General features: G+C 34.2%; 1 pseudogene; it reads left to right on the top strand.

The window, feature by feature from the left end:
• Positions 1-14,040: 14,040 nt before the first annotated feature.
• Positions 14,041-16,871, top strand: LOC120169044 (annotated as a pseudogene).
• Positions 16,872-21,867: the final 4,996 nt, after the last annotated feature.

The following is a 21,867-nucleotide window of genomic DNA, read 5'->3' as shown; positions in this document are numbered from 1 at the left end:
TTTCTTTTATTTTCCTTAAGTTTCCTAATTATTAGTAGACGTGACACCCAGGCATCGATATGCTGTTTTACAAAAAAATACATATATTAGTGAATTACATTAATTTTTAAACAAATTAATCAAATGAAAATATAAGAAAAATATAAGACTTACCCCTCCATCGAAATAGCCATTGTCTTCGACCCCTAATAATACGCCCCACCAAGACCGGTCAAGCAACAAATAGATATCATCATTGAGCTTGCATATGTCAGTGAAACACCCCTGGCTTCGCTCGTGTAGATAAAAATCAACTGCGGTCTTAGCCCAAAGGGTGTTATCCAGAATTGTGTCCGGTAGTTGTTTCATCTCCTCTTCAGATACCGGTATGGTACTGGCCGGTAACTCATACGAGAGCCAACTTGAATCCATCATGTCCGGCACGTCAAAGGGTTTCTCAAGAATCCTACATATGACGCCATGTGAATCGGGCTCTTGAATGGTGGGAGGGACCTCTTCAACGATGACAGTGGCCTCTTGAACGGTGGGAGGGGACTCTCGAGGAATGATAGGGGCCTCTTCAACGATAGGAGTGGACTCTTGAGGGATGATAGGCGAGTCGGGCTTCTTCTTGCGGTGTCTTCGCACTATTGGGGTATACGGAGACTTAATAGCACGTGCACGCCGTCTGATGCGTGAACTCTGTCGTGCAAGAAAAACCCGACGTAAAGCATCCACCTTATCGGTCCGCTAAATAAAAATACAAATATCAGTAAATAAACAGACATGATATTTAAACAGTGAAAACAAAGATAAATATATTTCAAACTTTCAACCAAAAGACAAAACAAAGACAAATACTAACTTCACAGTGTTAAAGTAAAAAGTTTAGCAGTTTTGGCAGCAACCGAATAAATTTACTAAGCAATCTAAGTGAAATGGTTAATTTAAGTGAAATTACGAGTAAATTTATCATCAAGTTAAATATGGAAATCTTAAACTTACCTCGTTGCGTAGAGTATGAACCTCATTCTGCAACGATACTACCATCTCACGTAGAGCGGCAACCTCACCACGTAAAGTAGACACCTCCACACGCCATGCACCATCGTTATCGCGTAGAGTACCGATCTCCTCACGCAAGGCATTGACCTCATCACGTAACTCCCTTGACTCATCCCGTGGAGGTGGAGAACAGGGAGATAGAAGTCGTGGCATCTTTGTCGGTCGCCTATCATGAGGTGATGGTGGAGAAGAGACTCGATGATGTGACGGGATAGGTGATGGCTCTCGTTGTAGAGGTGTATAGTCGGGTCGATCAGGTGATGGCTCTGGGTGAGGTGATGGCTCTCGAAGTGGAGGAAGTGGAGGCTGCTCATCATTCGTGCCATCAAAAAAACGCTGACTAGCTTGCCACCAATCAGTGGCAAGCTCAGCCTCCGTGGGTGTCAGTCTCATTAATGGAGTGTTGGCCTCCTAATAATATAAAAACTAAAACAAAGTTAAACGTCTACTATTAATAACTTGTTTATATATGATAGTATTTGTGTTAACTTACATTATTTATTGTCGCATATGGTATTAAGTCTTCCCAATCCAACATACGTTTCCTCTTCCAGGAAATAGCCCTAGGAATATCATCTGAGGATTTTAATGCATATGTCCGCATGCTGGGGAAAGCCTCGAATATCCAAATCTACAAACAATATAATAACAAACATTAGTAATTGTTAAATAATTAATTATAATTTTGAAAACATTATATAGAAATTCTTACCTTAAAGGCCCAAACAAAGCCTGACAAAGTGTATTTCGACCCATCGCCCCGCAAACTTTTGCGGTCATCAAAGGCAGACGACAACTTAGTCCAGGTAGCTTTCCATATATACGAACCCCACGGAAACAGATTCCATGCATTTAGGTCCTCTACCAATAATATTAGCTCCTGAGGAATAGGTTGTCTGGCCTCTCTACCTAGAAAGCCGGCATACAAAAGTAGTAGAAGGCATACTCGGACAACATCGACGTCATTCATCCGAGTAAAACCATCTTTCTTATTAAACAATTTCTTCATGTCGTCGACGTGTAAGTTCGGCTTCTCTATTGACTCATCAGGAAAAACCCTGGATAACCATGATGGGCGGGTGATATGACGAGTGTACCGGCCTACATCATCGTGTCCGAATCGTAGACCAGTGATTAAGCAGAACTCCTTCCGCCCAAAACAAGTATACGCCGGTGGAAAATGAAACCATATCTCTTCCTCACCACGTTGTATACTGTCGGGTAGATCGCTAGTCATGGTCTGAAGCCACAAATGGGTCAAACTAGCATCTCCACCCGGATGCTGTACTCTCAGCCATGGCCCGAAGCAGGTTTCTTCAAACAATTTTCTTTGTGCAGGTGAAAGCTTCGAAGCAATTGTAGTGGCTAGGCTAACTTTATTCCTTAATGTCAATGAAGCCGAAAAAAATTTCTACAAAAAAACAATAAACATACCAAGTTAGATATACCAAAAATTACACTGTCAAGATATACCAAAAACAAAACAATAAACATAAATAGTAGTTTATTCTTGAAACTAAAATTTGCAACACTGTTTCTGTCTTTTGGTTGAAATGAAAATCGCAACGCGGAAATGACTATCGCAACGAGAGAATCGCAACGCGAAATGACTATCGCGACCAGACAATCGCAACGCGAAATGAAAATCGCAACCGCGAAATTAAAATCGCAACGCGAAATGAAAATCGCAACGCGAAATGAAAATCGCAATGCGATTTTGGTTTCGCGTTGCGATTTTTATTTCGCGTTGCGATTATCTCGTTGCGATAGTCATTTCCGCGTTGCGATTCTCATTCTCGAAACTATTCTTCTTCTGCATTACTTCAACCAAAAGACAAAGCAAAGACAAATACTAACTTCACAGGCTAAACAGTTTAGCAGTATTGGCAGCAATCGAATGAATTTAATAAGAAATCTAAGTGAAATGGTTAATCTATTATTGAAATTACCAGTAAACTTATCATCAATCTCAATATGAAAAACCTAAAATAATGCAAAATTTCAAAATAAAAATAAAAAAACTAACCCTCGGAGGTTGATTTTCCATTTCTGAATGATTGTGAGGGATTTTTGACTGTGAATGGTTGTGAGGGATTTCGCCGGCGATGGGGACGGAAATCTTCGGAGATGGGGACGGATTTCGCCGTAGAGAGTGAGAGATAGAGATGGGACTGAGTGTTGTGTTTTTGGGTTTGAGGTTATGAGTTGCGATTACTGTGGACGGTTCATTTTCCGATTTATTAAGAAAAAATATGTGTTTGGAATTTGAAAAAAAAAATACGCGTTAATACGAATGGCGCTAAGTAAATCGCGTTGCGAAAGTCAGTATCGTGTTGCGAAAGTAAGTATCTCGTTGCGATTTTTTATTATCGCATTGCAATAGTCAGTATCGCATTGCGATTTTCCCAATTCGCGTTGCGATTTACTTATTCGCATTGCGAATTTCCCAATTCGCGTTGCGATTTACTTATTCGCATTGCGAATTGGGAAAATCGCAACGATACTGTAGACCATCGCAACGCGATTTTCAACTATCGCATTGCGAAAATGCAACGCGAATTTGCGATAATGGAGATCGCGTTGCGAATTAGCGATCGCATTGCGATTTTGTTGGTCATTTTGGCAAATCCGGAAAAAGTTGGTTAAAATCGTATATTATATGAGATTTTTGGTCACTGAGGTTATTTTCTCTTTTAATTATTATAAAATATATAAATAATAACAAAAAATTATTTTTAATTCGAATAACCCTTGAAAAAACACTCTAGGTTTTTGGAGGTCTTTCATAGTTTAGTCGAACAATCAAGAACTTTATAAATACTAAAACGTTAAATAGACATATTTGTCAAAAATACTATACGTATGTAATAAGTTATTAAAATTAAAGGGTTCCCTTTAATGAAATATGATATACAATAATACTAAATATATTTAATACTAAATATTTGCAATTATATATTAAAATATTATTTAAATTTTAAAATATATGTATTAAAAAGGATTAAAATATCATAATCTGAAAACTACGGGGACTATAACAGGTATTAACCATTCAAAATAAGGATTAAATCGAACTTGGCAATGAGAATAGGGTCTAATCACGCAATAAATCCATGAAGCCATTCAAGCATTAAACTAAACAGAACAGTGACCAAATTGTGAGCGTAAATAAATTAAAGACTCAAAGCATAAATAGATAAATTTCATTTAACCATACAAAGAATGAGACCCCTCTCACACCATTTACACATGCGCTACATACAGGCAGCCCTACACCCTAAAACGGCGTCGTTTCAAGAGTTAAATAAAACCCTAATGCTAAGCCAAAATGAACCCAACTTCACTCATTTTACCCTATGTTTCCAAAACCACAGAGAATTTTCTCTGTATTTCTCTCACTCCGGGAAAATAAGCTAAAATGTAATACTCCAAATTTTAGCCAGTGATTAGAATGTAAGTTTTGAAAGTTTAGTGACTAAGTATAAACTTTAAAAAAGTTTAGGGACCACAAATGTAATTTTGAAAAAATATATATTTTAGCTCGTAAATAAATAGTTTGGCCTAAAATAAGAATTTTCTTGGTAATCAGATTTTCGATACGAGATTTGTGTTAGAAGTTATAAAGCGTTAAATTTCGGTGTAGAAATTGGATAACCGAATTGAACCAAAATTTTTCTAAAATTTGAAGGATGTTAGATAATGGTTGGAAATATTATTTCTATATTTTAGATCAAAGAAATTTAGCTCATATCAATATAATTTTTTTGATTTGCCCAAACAATGGAATTTTAGTGACTAAAATGTAATTTTTGAAAATTGCATGACTAAAGTAGAAAATCAAAGCTAAGTTGATTCATCTTTGACTATGGAATATTTTAATGGAAGATAATACAATGACATTTTATAATTATCAAGTTTCATTAATGGTAATTTTCGAATTTCTCATTAATTGAATTCTAAATTCAATTATATTTATGAATAAGTCATGTGTCAAGGATTATAATACTATAATAATCAAGCAATTTAGCACATTTTCAGCCATCTTCAAGCTTGAGGCCGAAACAACCATTGCTTCAAGGTAAATATTTCATTTTTTATTTTTAAGCTTGTATGCGTGATTTTTGGACTAAGTTGTGAAATAGAGAATTGTTCTACATCAATTTCTCTATCATTTGGTATAAGAAATTAGTGTAAAGCATGCTTGGATGTTGAGATTTGGTGATTAGGGTTTATGGATTTTGAAGATTTAATGGAAGATTATTATATTTTTTATGTTGGAGATTAATTCTAAGGCTTGTATGATAATTCAAACTATGTGTAAAGCCTTGTATTGAATTTGGGCATGCTTATGATGTTAGGAGATTGATTGATTTTGATTCAATTTGATATTATGATGGTTGAAATTGCATGAATTTGATCATAGGAGGTTGAATTTATGCTTGAAAATGAATGAAATCCTTGCCTTAGTGCATTAATTGGGTTCGACCATAAGGAAAATTGGGGGGGGGGAATATTGAAAATTTTCCTATGGTCTAGAATTGATATTAGAAGTATTCTATGTAACTTGGAGATCAATTTGGAGCCTTGAGATAGTAAAAGGTCTTATATATTTGCAAGTTTTGAGAATTATGAGACATTATTGATTAAATGTGAGTAGTAGGATGTTCAATGTTAAATTTTAATATTTAAATGCTGGAATTTCAAGTTGGGAAATTGGATGGAACCAAATTATAAGTTTGGTAAATTTTAAGGGTGGAATTTGAAAAGTCTCAAAATTTAGGGACTTGTTTATGAGCTTGAAAACATGTTGGTATTATTTTGAAAAAGAAATAATACAATGCTGGAAATTTTATTAGTATGATGATTTTTGAGTTTAAATATTGACTTGGGATCAAATTTCAAGTTTATAAAGATGGATGGTTGAATTCAAAAAGTCTAAGAAAGTTTATGATGAAATTGCAAGTTTTTGAATATTAAAGTATGAATTTGAGTATTTTATTAAGGTGCTGGAAATTTTAGTAATTAATGTGCAATGATCATAATGGTGAAGGATCATTATGAATTTAATGGAAAAGTTAAGGTGAATTCTAGAAAGAATTCATAATTAGAGGCTTGATTGTGTAATTGGAAAAGTTGAAGGGTTGATGATGGAAATAAATATTTATGGAATTTAATGAGTATTTTGAGAAGTTTAAAATGTTGATGGAAAATATGATTTAGTTTTATATCGATTTTATTTATACATAATTTTACATTTAAGCTTAGATTATGTTAGTTCGATACTAACATATAGTTTGAATATTTTTATGTTTTTACTTGACGTCGTCAGACCTCGATAAATCTAGTGATTCAAGTAACTCGAAAGAGAAGAAAAAAGTGTGGGATCGAGAAGATTATTGTGGAGAAGATTTGATAGTGTGACAACTGTGAGTGCATATTTAATTGTACTTATGTTATCGAACAAACATTGGCTTGCGATGAGCCAGTGACGGAGTTACTATGGTAAGAAGTGACTCCTAAATATTATGTGATTTGTGATTTACATATATATATATATATATATATATATATATTCATTTGGTAAGTTAATAAAATTATGGAATAAGCCAAGAGTCCTAATTAGGGAAAGCTACCTAGAAGTCACGATTTGAACAGAAAGTTTAAAAAATCACCATAAATTATACAGAAGTGATTAGAAGATGATCTCTATATCTTTAAATTCGAATATCAGTCTAGTTTCGTTTAAAACAAAATACCACTGATTTCAAGTAGTATACAAAAAGATATGAATTTTTGATCGATGATAGATTAGAAAAGAGGGGCAACAGATTCTACTCAAAACTGTTTTTGTAAGTCATCTTTGAAAATTTGTTATAAATTGTACAAGTTGAACTAAAAGAAGTTATGTAATGGTTAGATTTTTATTCTAGTCTAGTTTCCAAAGTTACAAACAAAATATTTTTGAAGTATTTAGATTAATACATAATAATACTTCTTTGAAGATTGTGCAAACTAACAAAGTATAAAATTTTGATAAATTTTGTAGTCAAAGTAATCGAAAACAAAGGACTAAACCTAAAGCTTAGTGAGGCTTATATTTTGATTTATAAAGTGTCAAAGTGATTATAGTTTATTTATTTAATTGTTTTGAACGAAGGCGACTTGTGATAAGTCAACCTCATTATTTTTCAAGTATGGTTTCTACTTTAATTATGGATTATTTTCATAATATTTACATAAATGTTTTATGGATGATTTAGGGTATAAACTACCCACGTTCTATTTTGACAATGATAAAGTAAAAATGATTCTGAATTTGAAATAATGATTATGAAACGAATAAGATATGTTCTGAAAGCCCATTGTATGTTGCATTGAGAGTCGTAGGTACAATTGGCATGACATGAGGTGGAGTGATTATGATTATGATCTGGTACATTTGTATACACTATGTGTAGTACCGTTGGTGCAAATGATATGAATGCACTTGGAGTGCATGTTCTGGTTACGATGATAGCACTGAAGTGCTTATTGCACACACTCGTCTGACTCACGTACTTTGCATTCTCTTACATATACATTGTGCTATAAAAGTAAATGTGAAAGTTATGAAAATATATGAAGGAAAAAATATGAATTGTTTATGATATTGATGTTGATTTACTTGATTTTGATAAAATCATAAGATGGTGATTTTTAGGTTTTTAAGAGGAAAACAACTTGAATAGCTCGGTTTGAAAGTTTTAATGTTTTCGTGTTGAATCACAACTTTATGTTATTAATACTTTATGAAATTTAACTATTATTTCACTTTGGCTATATTATTGCCTCACTAAGTTTTACTTAGTGTGTAATGATTTTCATGCGTAGGTTCAGATAGAGAAAGGAATGTGAAGTGAGGAACCTCTTGAGCATCTTTTTAGAAAATCATACCTAATATCAAAATCAGTAAAACATTCTATCTTTGACTTATTAGTGGTATGTATATTATATATGTATATTACTTTATCGGATTTGTCTTTAAATGGTTTCATAATTAAGATGTGTTTAGGCAATTATATATAATTTATGAAACAACACTAAACTGCCTAATTGCGACATAGAATTTGATTCATTTTGAACGTTCAAATATTATTTTATGATTTTACACGATTAACGAAAATGTTTTAAAGCTGATAAAGAAATATTTTTAAAAATGGAACAAAAATTTTAAGTGTCTATCATCAATGAATGTTTGTAGTGTTGATGTAACATCTATAATTCATATTTCGAGACATATACGAGTTATGGGTGTTACATATCTTATCTCTGACGTGGCTTACCGCCGTAAAACTACCACTGACAGACGTTGACAGTTGTTCTCTGACGACGAATTGGAGAGATAGAACCACCCAACAAAGTTTTTCCCTGCCTTGAGTATGGATCCAAGCTCTGATTGGCCAAAACAAACTTCCTAGCGCCGTAGATCTAAGGAGATTTCCTCGGCCCCATTTGATTTTGGACCTATGAGCTTTCCCGACGCTCAATGAAGACCACGTAGCATTCCTTGTCGAAAAGGGGAGTTTTTTTTCCTCTCTCTCTTTCCCATTGGATTATCTCGGTTTCTTTTTAGTTTCGAATGGTTGCCTTTTGGTTGTGGTTCGAATGAATTCTGGTGATGGTTGCTAAGAAAAATGTTTTTTTTTTGTTTTTCTTTGGGGTTTCTCTTTTTTTGGTTTGTGCTCTCTCCTCTTTTTGTTTATAATAGTTGCATGTTATATAAGAAACCTTAATTTTTAGGGCAATCTGGATCGTTTGATGGGTACAAATCTGGTGACCAAGGATGAGTGGTGCTGGATGAAAAACAGAGAAACCCTAGTTACTTTTTGGATCAACACGCATGAGCCTACTCTGCTGGGTTGCTTTGATTTGGTATTTGTTTGGACTTGACATGCTTTGGTCTTGTTGTAATGGATCTTCCACTTGGGCTTTCTTGTAAACCTTAGAAATAAAATAAAATAAAATATAAGTATTTATTTAATATATATATATATAATATGTATTTAATATATTTAATGTTTAATATATTTAATGTGTAATATATAATAATAAAATTTTAATTAATGACCAAAACATATACACATAAATAATTGCATAGTAACAATAAAATAATAATAATACCATAATAATGATATAATAGTAGTAATAACAATAATAATAATAATAATAATAATAAACCATAGTAAATTATAACTAATAATAATACTAATAATACTTACTAAACTAATATAAACCGAAATAAAATTCGAAACAAAACCCGGACGAAAACGAGTGTCTACAATAAATAAAGAGTATGTCTTAGCTTTTTGAATTATGAGAGATAATTACGTTGGAGAGACATAATTCTTTTGTAATATTAGTAACTTTTAGGTTTTACACTATGGACGTGAGATACCATGTATTTGTATTATTTACGATCTATACTATTATAGTGGATAATTGTTTTTCTCATACGTGGAGATAGGTAAGATCGAACTAGTTAAACTCGTCTCTTGTACGTTTCTTATTATATGTTGATCGCAATTTTATTTTTATTATTTTTTTAATTTCAAATTTTTACAGTGTGGTATCAAAATTATGATTTGAGTTATACAGTATGGAGATAGCCAACATTTGGTGACGTTTTTTTCATGTAAAATCCCACTGGTTGTCTTGGATTTAGTGACATTTATGTCAATTTACAAACACCAATAATTGTTTGGAGATTTTAGTCTTCAGAGGCCTTTTTCATACAAAAATACCATAATCTTGTAACGATGCTTGTTACAGTGTCATTTTTGTGTATTTTTTATAGTGCTGCTAATTTTTAAACGCCACTAAAGGACACAACTTAGAAAAATAATATTTTCATAACTTAAAAAAAATCAAAAAATCGAATTAAAAATAATTATGAATTTATTTTAAGAAAATCTAAATTTTGAATTAATTTAATTTTTAATTTGAATTTGGAGTCGTCATCGACCATTGGGTTGAGTATGTTGAATATCTAAAAACATATTTTAAAACAGTTTTAAGAAAAATCGTTTAAAACACAAAAATTAGTCTGTGTTTATCAAAGATTCATTTTTTAGAGTTCGGGAGTCGATTACACGTGAGGAAGGGTAACCACTCCCATAGCGCCCGAAATCGGTACTTAATCTGTAACACCCCCTACCCGTACCCAACCCGAATACGAGTTCGAGAGGTCACATTGACTTTTTAAAACAATATTCTTACAAAATAACAAAACGTTTGGACTTATATTAAGAAAATACGATAATATACCGTTGAATTATGTTTGTTATAACAAATTTAAGGAAAGAAACGTTTTTATGAATAGTACTATACGGTATGAACAATACTGTGAACAATAATGAACAATACTTTGAACAATACCAAATGCTAAAAATTTTCAGAATTGCTACAGGGGTATCGATACCCTGCTACATTGTACTAATACCCTTGCTACAGTAATTTCGGTCCACTTATATAAAACTCATAAAAATTAAACTTTCATCACCATAAAGATTACCATTTACATATATACGTTTTAAAACATTACAAAACTCGATCATATGATTTTACAAAACCGATTAGAACATATCATATTCAAATCTTTATTTACATGCCAATCACTATTAGTATTACAAAATACATACTATTAAATTATTTTCTGATCTGATCTTTGGAAAGTAGAAACCGATATGTCTTGCATAACTTTTATCAATCTTCCTCTTCTCAGAACCTACGTGTGAAACAATCACACGCTAAGTCGTTGACTTAGTGAGGCGTAAATAAAATTAGGATATATTTGTAACTTCTACAATGCATGAACATTTAATACTACCATATCATACCAAAGCATATATTCTTTCCAGTAACATATACACATATGCACATATCATGTAACATAACATCATAAGTATATACATACTTAATCTTATCATTAACATGCTTATCATTACTTATTTTATCATCACTAATTTCTTTTATATCATATCAGTGTATAATGTAAACTCTAAATTACACCAATGTATAAACCATTACCAATCTCATATCATATACAAATGCATATCATCTCATATAACAAATACACCTATGTAATTATATTATTATCTTCATTTTTATTATCCTATGATCCTGAACTTATCATTTATGCACGTCATATATCACATATATCATTTCACAAAGGAACATACATAATATCATATCAAGTTCTTTATTATCTTTAAAGCCCATGTATACTGTTGAGAACTTAAGGTATGTGAGTACATAGAGGTTGTCTACATATGTTGTCACCACAGCTCGTATGGGGTCCCACTAGGGGCATGTGAAATTTGTCCCGAAGGACCTATGTATTTGTCCCCAAGGACCTCTGTATATGTCCCGAAGAACCGCGTAGACCCTCGACTCTTGGCATGTCAACTATACCACTAGCTCTCATATCACATAACAAGGGCATTATCATTTATAACCGTTCATATCACTTGTTCATTCTCTTCTGTCACATACCACATGTATGTGTAAATATATATCTCATATCACATAACATGTATATCACTTATATCGTTTCATATGGCTTATATCCTTTCTCATTTGTTCATGTACGTATGTCATATCTTGTTCACATATATTCATATATACATCACATAGCACATAAAATAACATATCATACTTATCACATAGTTGATATCATATTTTTCATATATTCATGTAGTTCAGTATCACATATCGCATTTAATAACATATGACACCTATATATATTTTCATGTACTCATGCACACATAAGAATCACATAACATTTTAAAAGTTACGTCTTACCATAATAACTATGTCACTGGCTCATCGCAAGCTAATGTTTGATTAATAACATAAGTACAAATTAAATTGCACTCACCTTAGCCTTGCTTCCTTTGAACAATCCTAGTCTTTCGATTGTTCCGGAACGAGATTACGTTTAGTATCTACATAACATACATGGATCTATATTAGTATTCTAATTGATATACTCTAATTGTTCATTCCTTAGACTAAAAGAAAGGTTGATTTCATCTCTTGATTAAAGTAGGTATCAGTATCCTCTAAAGGGTATCGGTACACCCTAACTGAGGTATCGGTACCCTGCCAAGGGTATCGATACCCCTATTAAAATCTGTAAATTTTGCCTAGAAATCACTATTCAAGCACGAAAATTCACTATTTCCAACTTCAATTCTCCATGTTTCATCCCCTTTCATATTATTAACTCAAATACATACTCTTAAACCAATTTATACTCATTTTATCACATCTTAAACCTCAAAATCCTATTCTCCATATAGAAATCAATAATCATACCAAATTTTCAAGATGCTCTAAATCTAATCCTATTACTTCATATCTCTTAATTAAGTTGATGACAAATCAAATTTAGTTTTAAATTCAACTTATCAACTATTTTCCAAAAATTCACTTAAAACCCCCATTCTCTTTAATCTTTCATAACTTCTTCATCTTTTGATTTCAAGACAACTTAAGCTTTCCTTAAGCTTAAGTATCACATAAGGATCAAAACTCAAACTTAAAATCAACAAAAAAAATCAAGATATAAAAAAACTCACATTTGCTCCCTTGGTTCACGGTGGAGAAGAAGAAAGCAAGAAGAAGAAGAGAGTTTTCCATTTCACTCTCCCCCTCTACGTGTTTATCTCCTATTAAAGGGGAGAAAAATATATTTCATGTCAAATGACCATTTTACCCTTTAATTCCTTTGATAATTATTAATAACTTTCAGGAAATATTTCTAAATAAATCATTGAACTATTGAACTATTATACTTTTATCACCAAATTCTGAAACTTTACAATTTAGTCACTAACCCGTAGTTTAGGATGTTACATAATCGCTTATACGTCGTCATTAAAGTGGAATTTGTCAAAAAAAATTAAAATATGATCCTTTTAATCAAAGTGGTTAAAGGGATTGTTCTTATCTTTGGATGTCTCAAGTTTAAGCACCGAAGACGTATTTAAACTTTCATTGTCAAATTATAGAGAGTCTTTAAAATATATACTATCACTTATAATCATCCTAGATTAATAATAATAATAATTAGTCACTAAAGTTTGAACTAAATCAGATTATTTACATTAATTCAAACTAAGTTTCAATAGATGAAATGAGAATTTCCTGTCCAAAAACAAAAAAGTGTTCATATTTCATGTTTTAGTGCTTTTTTTTATCTTTTACTTGAGGCGTACTTACCGGTGATTTTATCTAAACGAGGTAAGCGACGTGCTCTCTCCGTTTTTGTCTGCTACTTGTTTGTTCTAATTTTAGCTGTAAAATTTCGCATTAGTTGCTTGTTTTCTCCACCCTTAATTCCCAGAGATCATCAACATTTGCTTCTTTTCCAATCTTGGTCTCATTGTGGTAAGGCTTTTTCCCGAGAAAAAAAAGAGTGAAATTTGTTAATTAGATTTCCATTAACATCTAACTAATGCTTTGTTTATGAATTAAGCAGCAACAGGCGTGCCTTGTGTTATTTAGCCGTGGAAACGAAGCTCCGAGATTATAAAATTTGCTGCCCATTGGGATGGATCCGTTCACCATAACCTGAACTTAAGTACTCAAGCTTACTTTCCTTGATTTTGTTTCCATTTTATTGAAAGTTCTGAATGAAGTTACCCTAAAAGGGAGTTTTTGCATGAAATTATTAAATTTGACCGATTAATGTTCTTTGAAAATTTTGGATCATTCTTGGCAAGGACGAACACGTAGTTTTATGTTAGGGATGCGAATTTATAAAATTTTAGGGGTCAAAAAATATCATCGGTAGAAAATAGCTAAATTATATAAAATTAGAAATTTCCACGGAACAACTGCCCGACAGCCCCTTTGGTCCATCCCTGTTGTTGAAATGTTTGTTGATTTCTTGTAATATTCTCTCTTTGACCTCTGTCCCTTACAAGGTTTGTGTTATCTTGGTTTCAGACGCCTTGGTAGGACTCCTTGCAATTTTCTCACAAGGAGAATGTAGAAGTAGAAGAGATGAGTCCTTGAGAATCTTCTTCATCCTCGCTAAATACTGACCATATTTGGCTAAAGGTCCAACAGTTCCAATTAGTAATGGAACAAACAACCTGAGTCAATTGTCAGTAATGGAAATTTCTGAACCCTCCTTTCCAGAAAATGCTTTTGATGCCCCAACTGCAGGGCCAGAAAACCATGTAGCAGATGATTCAGCTTCAAATTTGTCACTTGGCATTGACCAAACTCAGAGAGATCACCAGGGTACACTGATGGAAGATTCTACTACTCGAGGAATACATGACAGTTCCAATTAAAAGCAACCTCAAACCACTGATTCTCCTGCAATTTCACGTAGTCATATCGAGAACGTAATCGCTCCTCGTGCTTCCGATCCGATGGTTGAGACTTCTGAAATTGAGCTTCTGGTATCACCATGCGAGCTTTCTTTACCGCTGGTCGCGGTCGGATGTAGACGAGAATCTGAAGATGCCGGCTCGGTTGTCGGTTCTTATGTTGTCAATGGTGACAATAACATAATTTTGCCTTCTGAAGAAAATCGATCTCAAAATACTCATTCTGTTTCCTTTGATCTAATGGCCAACGTTGTTAACGTTGGATCGTTACAAGATACCATGGATCGAGAAAAGAGTCGAGGCGATGGTGGTTCTCTTTTCAGTTCTCGTGCACTGCTTGATGGCATTGTTCTACCTTCTCCCAAGGCTGATCACTCTAATGAGGCAGAATCATTAGATGCTAAAATCGGGGTTCATGTAGCCAAATTCATTGATCTTTTGCTGCCTCAAAGGATCATCAATTCTTCAGTTGAATCCCCAAGACTCATTAAGGAAGGTTCTTTCAACCGAAGAATTCATATCGATATAGCTGCGCCTTTTGAATATGTTAAGGAAGCTGTTTCCAAGTTTGGATTAATCGTTGATTGGAAAGCTCATAAAGTGCAAAGCATTGAGGTAAGTTAGATATTTCATACCTGGTGAATGTAGTTTATCATGAAATCTATTCTCTATCTTTAATGGCCATTGTAATTTGCTTTCGGGCTGTAGAGACGCAAGCTTGTGGACCAAGAACTTGATAAAATGTACGAGGAGTTGCCTGAATACAAGAAACGGTCAGAGGGAGTAGAAGAGGCGAAGATTAAAGTATTAAAGGAGCTGGAAAACACAAAGAGGTTAGTGGAGGAGATGAAGTTGAGCCTGGAGAGAGCACAAACTGAAGAAAATCAGGCAAAACAAGATTCTGAACTTGCAAAGCTCAGGATGCAGGAGATGAAACAAGGGATCGCCAATGAGGCTAGCGTTGCAGCAAAAACACAGCTCGAGGTTGCTAAATTCAGCATGAAGCTGTGGTTTCCGAGCTCAAAACTGTTATTAATGACCTTGAAGCGATACAAAAGGAACAGGAGTCTTTGATGATCGAGAGAGATATCACAGTTAAGAAGGCCAAAGAAGCTGTTTCGGCATCGAAAGAGTTCGAGAAGATGGTGGAAGACTTGAGCATTGAACTGATTACCACAAAGGAGGTATTAGAGTCTGCGCATGTTGCTCATTTGGAGGCAGAAGAGAGAAGGATTACAGTTGCTGTGGCCCGAGACCAATATACACTCCGATGGAAGAAGGATCTAAAACTAGGTGAAGAAGAGCTTCAGAGAATCAATCATCAAGTGAATTATACAAAGGAGCTGAAATCAAAGATACATTTCTTCAGCTTTGCTACTTGACTTGAAAGCTGAGCTAGATGCTTATAGGGAATGTAAATTTAAGCAGACAACTGATGGAGACTCCAATGATGAGCCAGAGAAATCAGAGGGAAGACCTCACACTGATATGCAAGCATCAATTACTTCAGCAAAGAAGGAGCTTAAATAGTTGAAGCACAATATAGAAAAAGCATATGCAGAAGTGGATTCGTTGAAGGCGACTGTTCGTTCGTTAAAATCGGAGCTTGAAAAAGAGAAGTCTAAACTGGAAAAGACTCAGTCAGAAGCCACCATAGTACAACCAGGGAAGATGACAGATCTGCCCAAGGAACTGCAGCAAGCAGCTCAAGAGGCTGAGAAGGCCAAGTCATTTGCTCAAATGGCTCGTGAAGCACTCTGCAAAGCGAAGGAAGAAGCAGAGCAGGCAAAAGGTGAAGCAAGTAGCATAGAGAGTAGATTACTTGTGACGCAAAAGGAGACTGAAGCTGCCAAGGTTTCAAAGAAGCTAGCTTTAGCTGCTATCAAAGCACTGCAAGCAAGTGAATCAGCTCATAACACCAATAATGTCGATTCATCCAGAGGTGCAACATTTTCCATAGAGGAGTACTATGACCTCAACAAACGTGCATATGAGTTTGAGGCACAAATCAACACGAGGATGGCAGCCGTTAAGTCTCGAATTGAGGTAGCTAAGCAGTCCCAGTCAAAAAGCTTGGAAAAGCTGGAAGATGTAAACAAAGAGATGTCTGAAAGAATGGAAGCACAAAGAATTGCTATGGAAAGGGCTGAGAAGGCCAAACAAGGTAAGTTAAGTGTGGAGCAGGAGTTAAGAGATTGGAGGGCTCAACATGAGCAACAGCGAATGGCTACTGAATCGAACCGTGGACAACGCACTCCAAGCATAAGTTTGGAGGAATATAAAGAAACAAATAACATCGAGCCTGCACGTCCACCTGCTGATCCTTCGGCCAAAACAAATAATAAAGTAACTGAACCGGCACCAGAACTAAAGCCAAAGAAAAAGAAAAAGACAATCTTCCCAAAGATTTTCATGTTTTTTAATAGAAAAATGTCCAAAACCTAGTAAGTCTTCAATGAAGCGCTTTCTTATCTTTGCTGTTGTGATTTCACCTTCTTCTTTTTTTTACTGGTTTATCACAGCTGATATAAACAAAATTTTCAAGCTTGAGTGTAAATTCTAGTGATTATTTGATTTACCATAAGATTGAGAATATATTTTTGTTTACCTTGAGGATTTCATGGCTAGAAAATCCAGAGGAAGAAATAAAGATGGTTCTGTATAGGCTTTGAGATTATTAGCTTTGATTCACTCTTTTAAAAGTGATGTAAGTTTTTAATGATAAAATCTTAAGCCTCCTGAGTCAACCTACATGCCTAATGCAACCAAATCATTTGAGGAAAATCAAGCCAAGAATTCATTCCAACAACAACAACATTTAGAAGCAGCTAAAACAACAGTAATAAGTGATGACATTAGGAATCACACATGGAAATCATTAATTGTCTTTCCAGATAAACTTGCTGTAACACCCTAATTTAGGGGCTGAATTTTAGAAATCATAAAGTGATGGATTTAATTGATATTTTGGAAGAAAATTGAGGATTAAATTATAAAATTATAAAGTTGGCAGACCATTTTAAGAAGTACAGAAAATTCAGTGGCTAAAATCACACTTTACCCATTTTTCTTTTAGAATGAATTATAAACCCATTCTCGTATGTTTTCTGCGCATATTTCTCAGTTTTCCTCTTCTCCTCAACCCTCCTTTCAACTCCGTTCTACTCGTCGTCCGACCTCCGATCGACAAACCGAAACTACCATCGTGTTCGTTGTCGACCGAAAAACAAAATCCCTCAAATCTTTCGTCATGAATCATCGTCGTTCGTCGTTAATTTCAGTCGGAAGTATCGTCGGTAATAACTTGATTTCCGTTGGTTTTTCGTCGATTCACAACGATCCGGCCATCCTTTTTCGACACCTCCCTCACAATCGTGTTCCTTGTGCCATTCCGAGTCTGCCGGTGTCCTCCTTGTCTCAGTCGGCGGCGGCGCGTGAGGAGGTGAAGCGGTCAAAGTTTTCAACGTTTTGGAATCGAGCTCTCCGCCATTCAAAATTGTGAACCGAGCTTTGTAAGTGCCTCAAAATCGCTTAAAATAATTTTTAGAAATTTTTTTCGAGAATTTTCCGACACCGTAGTACTGTTCACGCGCCACGCCCGAGAGTCGGCATTGTCTGGGTGATAATTTTCTAATTAATTTATGTTTGGATGCTATTTGTGTAAAATTTGGGTGTTAGTTTAGTAAATATTTACAGAATATGGTTAATTTGGTAATTAATTTCTGATATGGTGATATTTGTGTAAAATGGTCGACTGTTGACCGTTGACCATAGTTGACCAAAACTTTGACCAGCTTTGATCGGGCATTAAACGACCTTTGATTTTGATCGAGTACACCTTTCCTAACATTTTTCGACGTTCCAAATCCGATTCCGCAGTCTGTTTTTCTAAATTCGGACCCGAAGGCTTCGAAATCGCCAGTCAAACCCGTTGACTTTGATTTTGACCGAAAATTCTAAATTTTTGAAAAGTCATATTTTATGCTTTCGACGTGCTAACCCGAATCCGAAGTCCGTTTCGCCAAATTCGAATCCGGTAAGCTGTTTTTGACTGATTTATCACCTGATTCGATCCATTTATCGCAATTAAGCGCAGTTTTTAATATAATTTATGTTGATATGTATCTGAGGAATTATTGGAAGTTGAGTTAAAGATAAAAGGTGTTCGAATGGAATTTTTATGGTCGATTAGTATTGCACGGAAATCGAGGTAATACTTTACTACCTCCTTATGCTTTATGGAACATGTTTATATTGGTAAGTGCATGAATAAAATAATGTTGGTCACTTTTGTGGAGTTGATTAATTTCTATATTTGATATGAATATGGTAAAAAGGTTTAGTAATTGATTATGGTTTAGATAACTTTTATAAGAAACTGGGGAATTGTTTAATTAAAATTACAAATTTTGTGTTTAGTGATAAAGGAATCAGATTAGATTTGTATCATATAATTTATTTCATTAAAGGTATTTGGATGAGAAATCATGACAATATTCTGATAGGATAAAATTACGAGAATACCCTTATGTTGTAGGATGACAAAAATTGTCCTTGGAAGTTGGTTAATAACTCTAAAAAGGCATATTGATCTGATAAATTTACAGATGTGCATAAGAAATGCTAGCTTTGCTTGGAAAATTTGGTTAATCAGTTTTTAACCCCAGAAGGGTTTATGCACGATACTAGAAGTCGGTTGAGGAATCATTTCAAGATTTGAGAATGTTTCGAAAAGAAATTAACCATAGGATCTCTAAATTATATTTATTTTTGTTAAGAGTAAATACTGAAATTATCTGGTTAAGAAATTACAAAAATGTCATTGTGAGGTAAAATAGTCCGAGTTGACCCTGAATGAGAAAGTACTTTGAGAATTCATACTTAACTCGATTAAGTACAGATTTGATTTTTAAGATCTTGACTTAGTGCAGAAAATTCCTGATATTTCGTTTGTAAAATCTGAGAAGACATTTGACCCAAAAATATCCGAGTTATGAGTAAATACCTAAAGAACAATTTATCGGAGGGTGCTCTTTTATCAGAATTGTTCGAATGGACTGAAATAGATGATAAATTGGAATTAAATCATAAGACCGGATGGAAGGAAAAGATTGAAATATCGTAGATCTGTAAAATGACCAAAATGACTCAAGAATATCACCAAGCTCAGAAATGATTGGATATCCTCGAGCAATGAAATGAATAGAATAAAACAAAACACCAAAATTACAAAAATACCCTTATGGCCTATATTAAGTAAATGTCTTGGATTAATTAAGGAATCCAAATAAGCATAGGTATTGGACTACCTTTAAAAGTTATGAAACACAGCTTAAGTGAGCCGATCAACCTTAATGATATGTCAATACCTGAACGGCATAAATATTACTTGAATGCGTGTTTGTCTATTCAAGTTTGGCTCGATGATAATTTTTGGAAGTATTCAGCTCAGCTCAACTCTAGATTGCGTTAAGCACTAAGAATTGGATATTTGTTTGACAAATCAACCACGAAGACCGAACTGAACAGAAGTACAATATGTATCCGAAATTTAGAGACGTCCAAATTAATCTGGAAAACTCTGAAATAACTGGAATGGATTTGACTACTAAGTGAAATAAGTAACCTCAATGACTAAGATTTTAATAAGTGATTTGGATGAGTCTGAAAACGTTAATGAACATACACGATGTACTGTTCTTCTGGATCATGAACTACAAATCAAGCACGTCAGTATTTCATGATATAGTGGAAGCGTAAAAATAAAATAAAGACATTGGAAGATTTATTCAGTGATGATTCCGAAGATGATCTATGGATAAGAATTTTTGGTATTAAAGTCTAAATACCCTAGAAGGACAACGAAATGACCAGTCGATAAGTATTAATTCTGGGAACTATTCATCTAAGAGTTGTTCAATAATGCGATCAATCGACATAGACTGTAAATGTCCTGAATCTCCATTTCTTCCTTATCAGCCCAAGTCATATTCTGAATAACTGATGATTTCGTTAGTTATTGAACTCTTCCTATAATGATTCTAAATTTCGATATCCTATCGGTATACTGAAGATTCATGTTTCTCTACCTGCTAAGATTATTCAGTACATCTGAATAATTTCTGTAAACTCTGGTGTGTTCCCTAATCACCTGGATATTTTACCTGATTTCCGATTTGATTTCTATTAAAATACATGACCTGGATTCTGATCGGATACTTGACCTGGATTCTGATCGAATACTTGACCTGGATTCTGATGATACTTGACATGGATTATGTTTTGATTTTTGATATATTCGTTTACGGACGGAACATGTTTTATTTGGGGGGTAATGTTGGAGGAAGTATACTTGGAGGCTCCTCAGCTGTGTGCTCAGGGCCTTACTGGACTTGACAGTGGGTGTATGGTTCTGAGAAACCTACACATTTTGGACTTGACGGATGGGAGTATATATATATATATATATATATATATATGTGTGTGTGTGTGTGTGTGTGTGTGTGTGTGTGTGTGTGTGTGTGTGTGTGTGTGTGTTTTAAAAAGATCTGAAAAGTTGCATGATTTTTTGGGAACAACTAGAAAACCTATTATGATCACCTGAAGCTAGACATCCGAAATATTTCCATCTAAAATGAATACTATCTGTTACTACCTGCGATATCAATGGACCTCAGCTCAGCCTAAAAATCTGTAGATATCTGAACCAATAAGGAAATGTATGTTTATTTGTATCTGCACGTTCTTCAACATCATTTAGTAGTTCTGTATTATTTAGCTTTCCAAAGCTCACTTTATTACTCAACATTGCAGGTTAAAAGAATTGTACCAGTGCAACTATCTTCATCAGTATGAGAGTTCTTCCGACGTTGCTTCCAGAGAATGGTACCTGTGATTAGGGGGCATGTAATTGTATTTTGTTTTATATACGAGTCTAAAAATTTGTTTTATTTTTTAATATTGATATATTATTTTATAAGTTTACATGTTATGATAAAAAGTTTTAAATTTTCCGCTATTTTTACGGTGGGTCGCTCCGGTGACCCTAATGTGACAACCCAGATGGATCGGGTTACCCGCATATTCTGGGGGTTACACTTGCAAACACACCTAATCTAACAAGTAAAATATAATTTCAGAAGGCTCTAAACTTGCAGTATCGACTTCTTCGAATACATTTGGAAATGACAGAATAATGGATAAGCGTTACATGAAGAAGGTCATCGCTTGTTGTGTTTAAAAAAGCGCCGCTTAAACGCGATTAAAGCGTTAAGCGACTCGAGCGAGGCCCCTGGCGCTTCAGCATAGCAAAAGCACTGCGAATTCATTAAGCGGTAGTAATCGGCGCTTTTGCAACGCTTTTAGCAAAGCGCTAATCGGCGCTTAATCGCGAGTTCAGAAGATACGATTCTGGGCTTTAGCAGATATGATTTTTGGACTT

The sequence above is a fragment of the Hibiscus syriacus genome, unplaced genomic scaffold (genome assembly GCF_006381635.1).
Source record: "Hibiscus syriacus cultivar Baekdansim isolate YM2019G1 unplaced genomic scaffold, ASM638163v2 tig00111745_pilon, whole genome shotgun sequence".
Taxonomy (NCBI): Eukaryota; Viridiplantae; Streptophyta; class Magnoliopsida; order Malvales; family Malvaceae; genus Hibiscus; species Hibiscus syriacus.
The sequence above is the reverse complement of the archived record's forward strand: the minus strand, read 5'-3'. Positions and strand labels throughout refer to the sequence as shown.